This window comes from Colobus angolensis, unplaced genomic scaffold (genome assembly GCF_000951035.1).
Source record: "Colobus angolensis palliatus isolate OR3802 unplaced genomic scaffold, Cang.pa_1.0 Scaffold18, whole genome shotgun sequence".
NCBI classification, from domain to species: Eukaryota; Metazoa; Chordata; class Mammalia; order Primates; family Cercopithecidae; genus Colobus; species Colobus angolensis.
Window position 1 is genome coordinate 3,376,531 of NW_012114932.1, and position 8,134 is coordinate 3,384,664.

An 8,134-nucleotide genomic window follows, 5' to 3' on the forward strand; every position below is an offset into this window, starting at 1 on the left:
CAGCCACCTCGCCCGGCTAGCTTTTTGTATTTTTTAGTAGAGACGGGATTTCACTGTGTTAGCCAGGATGGTCTCGAACTCCTGACCTCGTGATCCGCCCGTCTCGGCCTCCCAAAGTGCTGGGATTACAGGCTTGAGCCACCACGCCCGGCCTATTTACTTTTTATTAATTAAATTTTTTAGAGACAGGGTCTCACTTTGGCCAGGCTAGAGTGCAGTGGTGAGATCAGAGCTCACTGCTGGGCTCAAATGATCCTCACACCTCTGCCTCCCAAGAAGGTGGAACTACAGGTTGCAGTACACCTGTACAGTACACCTGTAGTGTACTGCTGTGCCTGGCTATTAAAAAAAATGTTGTAGAGATGAAGTCTCACTATGTTGCCCAGGCTGAACAGTTTTTAAAGATGAAAATTGTATATCCTCTGTCTGGCAAGGTTAATTAAATGTTAAGCCTGCTTCTTCTAACCCTGGAGGATGTCTTTGTTTAATATCTCATTGATTTGAAGATGGCCATATATGTGTCTCCTGAAGCTCTTCTTTTTAAATCTTATTTTATTAGAAAAAAATTTTTTGAGACAGGGTTCACTCTGTTACCTAGGCTGGAGTGCAGCGGCATGATCATGGCCCACTGCAGCCTTGACCTCCTGGGCCCAAGTAATTTTCCCACCTCAGCCTCCTGAGTAGCTGGGACCACAGGCTTGTGTTGCTATGCCCAGCTAATTTTTTAAATTTATTTTTTGTAGAGATGGAGTCTCCCTATGTTGCCCAGGCTGGTCTTGAACTCTTGGGCTCCCGTCTCAGCCTCCCAAAGTTTTAGGATTACAGGTATGCACCACTGTGCTCAGCCTGAAGCTCTTCTTGATATCACCCAGTCCTGAGACTGTTCTAAATTTGAATTTTTTTTTTTGAGATAGGGTCTCACTCTGTCACCCAGGCTGGAGTGCAGTGGCATGATCTTGGCTCACTGCAACTTCCACCTCCCGGGTTCAAAAGATTCTCCTACCTCACCCTCCCAAGTAGCTGGGTCTACAGGAACCTGCCACCACACCCAGCTAATTTTTGTATTTTTAGTAGAGATGGGGTTTCCTCATGTTGGCCAGGCTGGTCTCGAACTCCTGACTTCAAGTGATCCACCCGCCTCAGCCTCCCAAAGTGCTAGCATTACAGGTGTGAGCCACTGCACCGACTGAGACTATTCAAAAACCTCAGCTTTTGCCTAGAAGCCCCTGTAAATGTATTTGCATTTCAGCCCAATGCCAGCCATTCCCATGGCTTAGGATCACTTTTACAGTCTGTGCCTCTGGATAATTTGCCCTTGGAAAAATTTTCCATTTTAAAATGGAGTATTTTGGTTCTTTGATATTAGTGATGGTAGATTATTTTACTCTTTTGGGTGTTCAATAGATGTTAAGTCAAATAGGGAAGCCCCTGGAGGCATATTTGTGAAGGGAGCAGAGCAGATGTTGAGTAACTCCCTCCTGGCTGGTGCTTCCTTTTTATGATGCACTTTGAAATGCCACCTGTTCCTCTTCTCTTCCTGACAGGGTAAGGAGCGGGGGAAAATTGGGGCCCTCCCTAGCAATTTGTCTTTCACAGACAGTCACAACTGGGAGCCAGACAGTGATTTTTTTAAACAACCAACTGGTGATAAAAGCCTCACCCAGGCACCAAGAGGCATGTAACTGGGCCAAAGGTGAGGGAGGGAGCACAGGTTGTTGCAACAGTAATTGTTAAAAGCACAGTAGCACCATTTCAGCTATAAAGTCATACTATCTCTACCCCACAGTTGTTTCCCTACAGCCTTTTTTTTGTTTTTTTTTTTTTGAGACAGAGTGTCGCTGTGTCACCCAGGCTGGAGGCAGTGGCACGATCTCAGCTCACTGCAACCTCCACCTCTCGGGTTCAAGCAATTCTCCTGCCTCAGCCTCCCGAGTAGGTGGGACTACAGGTGCCCGCGACCACGTCTGGCTAATTTCTGTATTTTTAGTAGAAACGGGGTTTCACCGTGTCAGCCAGGATGGTTTTGATTTCCTGACCTTGTGATCCACCCACCTCAGCCTCCCAAAGTGCTGGGATTACAGGCGTGAGCCACTGTGCCTGGCCGCCTTGCGGTCTTTTGAGGCTGGAACCCCCTACATCTTTTCTAACCTCCTTATAAATGTATTCTCTTATTTCTTTATCCCCTTGTAACTCAATGTTTAATGGGTAGGGTTTTTTTTTTTTAAGATGGAGTCTCCCTCTTGCCCAGGCCGGAGTGCAGTGGCACGATCTTGGCTCACTGCAAACTCTGCCTCCCGGGTTCAAGTGATTCTCCTGCCTCAGCCTCCTGAGTAGCTGGGATTACAGGTGCACACCACCACGCCCAGCTAATTTTTGTATTTTTAGTAGAGACAGGGTTTTGCCATTTTGGCCAGGCTGGTCCTGAACTCCTGACCTCAAGTGACCTACCCACTTCAGCCTCTCAAAGTGTTGGGATTACAGGTGTGAGCCACTACACTGGCCTTAATTTTTGTATTTTTTTGGTAGAGATGGGGTTTTACCATGTTGGCCAAGCTGGTCTCAAACTCCTGACCTCAGGTGATTTGCCTGCCTTGTCCTCCCAAAGTGCTGTGATTACAGGCATGAGCCACTGCACTCAGCCTCTGGGTAGGGATTTTGACTCCCACTTTCAGATGTGGAAGCCAAGGCTCAGACAGGGTAAACTGATCTGCAAAGGTCATTGGCAAACTGATAATAAAGTGGGGATTGTCTGGGTCTCGAGAAGAAAGACTTGTGATGCTATCAGAGGCTGTCCTGAGGCTGCTTGATCCAGGCTCCAGGAGACCTGTCTGTACCACCTGGTCCAAGCTTAGGTACCTGGCCTGGGAGTCAGATCAGCGGTGGCACAGAGTCCTGACAGGAACTGGGAAAGCCCCAGGGCCAGGTGTCCCTGAGGGGTTCCTTTTCTGCTTTCTCTGCTATGGTAAGCATGTAGACCTGTGATTTTCTAGCCAGTTTCGCTGTGCTTTCTAGGTTCTGTCCTTGCCCTGAGGTGTCTCAGATGCAGACCCTGGCTCTACTGCAGAAACTGATGCCTTCTCAGGACCTAGTGTCTCAGGCATGGGGATGGCTCACAGGTACACAAATGTGGCCTGGGAACTAACTGCTTCCTGGAGCATGGGCACTTAAGACAGATCAGATTTCCTGTACAAAAGGCAGTGGCTTCACTGGAGGAGCCACAGTAGAGGCTGAAAGACAGCTTGGGTGAGGGCAGAGAAAACGTAGCTCACTTCCTCAATCTCTTTTGCCAACTAGCGGCTCATGAACACTTCTAAGGCAAACATAGAAACTGTTGCTGGTAGGAACTAAGTGAGCTGGGAGTACCAAATCCGGGAGGGCCTGGCATATAGAGGTGGTCAGGTGACCAGCAGATCCCAGGAAATGGGTGGGGGACTGGAATGGCTTAGAAAAGTGGTCCCTTGATCAAATAAGAGGGAGGTTTTCCTGCTGGACCTGAGTCCCACAAGTATGCAGAGGGAATAAGGTATTTAAGCTGGAGGATCTGAGCCAAGAGCAGGCCTTCAGAGGAGTTCAGGGAAGTTTAGGCCCCTCCCTTCATCTTGGAGAGACAGAGAGAAATGTTTGAATAATAAACCTATTAAGAGCACACAAAATTCAATGTTTCATTGGAAACAGCAATGGTACCCAACCCATTTTCGTTTCACCAAGACCCGTTGTTTTTGCGTTAAACAACATGTGTCCCACCTGTGCTGCTCTGCATCCATAGTTGTAAATAACTCTGCGAATTGGCCCCATTGTGTCCATATCGGTGCCTGTGGTTGGTGATATGGCAGTTTGTGCAAGATATTGACTGCCTGCTGAATTGTGAGTAGGATTAGATTTGAGTGCAGCACCCTCAGGGTTCTGGGGCCCCCTCCTGTGTACTTCTCTTGCTTCTAAGGGTCTCTGCTGTTGGTCTTTTCCACCGTCACTTGCTCTTGGCAGCTGTATCTCAGTTACTGGCTGTCTCTGGGTTTAGTTGCCGTGGTAGCCTCCAGTGGTGCAGCTGGACAGGCTTGAATGCAGGCAGGATAAATGCAGGATAAGGGTAGAAGATGCGGGGTTCAGGCTCCTGGTGTTCCCTCCTGTTACAGCGCCCTTTTCTTTAGCCAGCTCAGCTGGGCATTCATGAAGGCCCTGGGGGCTCTACTTGTTACTGAAGGGTTGGCTAGAAGTAAGAGAGATGGACCCCTGCTCTGGGGACCAAGTACTGGGGGAGAGTGTCAGGTTGAAACTGGAGGCTGGCTGTCCATCCTTGCTCTGAGACTAGTCTATGGAGACCCATGAGGAGCAGCTATAGGTGGCTATATGGCAGACGCACCTGTGTATGGTAGCTGCACCTGACAGCAATAACTTACGCATACTCTGAGAATGACCCTGTATGGCAGATGCACCTGAATGTGTTGGGCGTTCCCAGCGAGGACAAGCCGGAGATTCATTACTTACCCATGAGGAATATCTGAGTCCCCATTCTGTCCTGTGGATGTACAGGGGATTGAGCCCCTTTGTTTTGGGTTAAATCAAAGTTGTTAGCAGGAGGGTGTTAAGTGAAAATGCTATATATACTCCATACTTTCTGCAGGTGGAGCAGTTCTCCTATCTAGCCCACCACCACTGGACTGCTCTGTAGGTAAATTCCCCTCAATCAGCCCTAAGTCTTGTTTGCTGGCTCTGGATCTCTTTTGGCCTCTTGAACCTGGTGCCATCCCTACTGAAGTTAATAGGGGTCTGGTGGCCAGGAGTGGTGGTTCACGCCTATAATCCCAGCATTTTGGGAGGCTGAGGCGGGTGGATCGCCTGAGGTCAGGAGTTCGAGACCAGCCTGGCCAAAATGGTGAAACCCCATCTGTATTAAAAATACAAAAATTAGCCAGGTGTGGTGGCGTGCACCTGTAGTCCTAGCTACTCGGGAGGCTGAGGCAGGAGAATCACTTGAACCCGCGAGCGAAAGTTGCAGTGAGCAGAGATAGTGCCACTGCACTCCAGCCTGAGCGACACAGCGAGACTCCATCTCAAAAAAGAAAACAAACAAACAAAAATATGGGTCTTTCTTGGCTGGGCGTGGTGGCTCACGCTGGTAATCCCAGCACTTTGGTGAAGCTGAGGTGGGTGGATCATCTGAGGTCAGGAGTTCAAGACCAGCCTGGCTAATATGGTGAAACCCCGTCTGTACTAAAAATACAAAAATAAGCCGGGCGTGGTGGCACGCACCTACAATCCCAGCTACTTGGGAGATTGAGACATGAGAATCACTTGAACCCGGGAGATGGAGGTTGCAGTGAGCTGAGATCGCATCACTGCACTCCAGCCTGGGCAACAGAGTAAGATTGTGTCTCAAAAAAAAAGCGAACAAGCAAACAAAAAAACCAAACAAAAAAAATGGCCAGGCGCAGTGGCTCACGCCTGTAATCCCAGCACTTTGGTAGGCTAAGGCGGGCAGATCCGGAGGTCAGGAGTTCGAGACATGGTAAAACCCCGTCTCTACTGAAAATACAAAAATTAACTGAGCATGGTGGCGGGCGCCTATAATCCCAGCTACTCGGGAGGCTGAGGCAGGAGAATTGCTTGAACCCTGGAGGTGGAGGTTGCAGTGAGCTGAGATTGTGCCATTGCACTCCAGCCTGGGTGACAAGAAGAAGACTCCATCTCAAAAATAAATAAATAAATAAATAAATAAAGGCCAGGCGCGGTGGCTCACGCCTGTAATCCCAGCACTTTGGGAGGCTGAGGCGGGTGGATCATGATGTCAAGAGATTGAGACCATCCTGGCCAACATGGAGAAACCCCATCTCTACTACAAATACAAAAAAAGTTGCTGGGTGTAGTGATGCATGCCTGTAGTCCCAGCTACTCGGGAGGCTGAGACAGGAGAATCGCTTGAACCCAGGAGGCAGAGGTTGCAGTGAGCAGAGATTGCGCCATTGCACTTCAGCCTGGGCGACAGAGTGGGACTCCCCTCAAAAAAAAAAAAAAAAAAAAAAGGAGAGGGGTCTGGCACAACAGTGGCACAAAGGCATCCTGCCTTTGAATGCTCTGCTGGATGGGTGTTTGCTGAGCCATGAGGCATCTGAGAACAAGTCAGGCTGACCGGCCTGCTTCAGGCAGAGGCCAGTAGGGATTCCTTGGAACCACTTGGAAAACCCACCCATACTCAACTGTTGTCAGCCCTGGAGTGGCCTTTCTCTCCAGGCCACTCCTGGAGAGTTTTGTTTTGTTTTTTTGAAATGGAGTCTCACTCTGTCACTCAGGTTGGTGTGCAGTGGCAAGATCTTGGCTCACTGCAGCCTCTGCCTCCCAGGTTCCAGCAATTCTCCTGCTTTAGCCTCCTGAGTAACTGGGATTACAGGCGCCTGCCACCACGACCAGTTAATTTTTGTATTTTTAGTAGAGATGGGGTTTCACCATGTTGGCCAGGCTGGTCTTGAACTCCCGACCTCATGTTCTGCCCACCTCGGCCTCCCAAAGTGCTGGGATTACAAGCGTAAGCCACTGCGCCTGGCCTCTCTCCTCTATTTTGTAATCGAGGTCTAAGTCTTAACTGTACAGGTGCCAGTCTGCCTTTAAAACATATAAAACCAGCCAGGCCTGGTGGCTCACGCCTGTAATCCCAGGACTTTGGGAGGCTGAGGCAGGTGGATCACGAAGTCAGGAGTTCAAGACCAGCCTGGCCAACATGGTGAAACCCCATCTCTATTAAAAATACAAAAATTAGCCGGGCACGGTGGCATGAACCTGTAATCCCAGCTACTTGGGAGGCTGAGGCACGAGAGTTGCTTGAACTCGGGAGGCACAGGTTGCAGTGAGCCGAGATTATGCCATTGCACTCCAGCCTGGGTGACAGAGCAAGACTCTTGTCTTAAAAAAAAAAAAAATAAAAAAAATTATATATATATCACCTGACAATATGGGCAAACTAGGGAACGGAGTTGTGAATTTGCCTTTCCAAAGGGTTGGCTATTGAATTGCTTGAAGAGGGGCAGATCCCCAGGTGTGGTGGTACCATGGAAGTCACACCTAGGTTTTCTGGGTATTGCTGTCAAGGCTGATCCCTGGAAGACTTGGGTCAGTCTACCCAAGAGCAGAGAAGAGGTGAGGGAAACTACCCCTCCAGCTCCATTTGGCCTGTCCTTAGTGAGGTCTTCCTATTCTGAGAGCAGAAACATAGCTTTAAAGCAAGGGGTCCCAGCTGAGACTATGAGGTCAGGAGAGCAGTTTCATTGACTCTGCTTGCTGTGTCAAGATTTACCATTTAGTCAGTAGACCTTCTCCAAGAGTATGCAATAAGGACTGAGCAGGAAAAAAGTTGGAGACTGCTTCTCCCCTCACAAAGTTGATGATCCAAGATTCTTCTCAGGGGTCAAGAAACTTGTCCAGGGAGACACTGCTGTTTATAATCACAGGCCTGCTTAGCCTAGAGCCTAGGCTGGCCTCTTCATCATTGGGGATGAGGTGCTCCTTGCTCCCAGCTGCTCAGCTCCCAGTAGCATTGAGCTCCTGGGTGTGTGCCAAGCCTGTATGGGAGGTGCTAGGAAGGATTTTAATTAATACTGGGTAATTACCTGGTGGTGTTTAAGCATCCCAAATGCCCTTCAGGTTCCCAAACCTACAGCTACTCTCTTCCTGGCTGGGCCTGGAAAGGAGAGGGGGGACTCTGCCCTATGCCCCGTGGGCCTTTGGTTAGCACGTAGGCTGTGGCCTGGACATCCCAGGAATGTCTCCACCTTTTTCAAAACCCTGCCAGTTTGGTAGGAGGAGGGCAATTTGGGAAATAGTCTGGCCTCTTCCCAGGGGCAAAGGATAACAATGCCTGTGGTCTGCTCAACTTCATCAAGCAGTGTTGGCCTAGGGCCCAGTGTAGAATGTGTAGAATGTAAAGGTCTTCAGGACCAGGCGAGAGGCACTAATCGGTCCCCTTCATGGGTAGACCATTCATTACCTAATTCCCCGGATTCCCGCCATGAGCCGGCATCAGGAACCCTCCACTGTCTCGACCCCCCGACAGCCTGAGGGGCGGGTCACCTAGTGGCGCAAGCGCACTGAGGGCCGATGCTACTCGGGGACGCGCACGCCCGCGGCCGCGTGCGTCACAACCAGG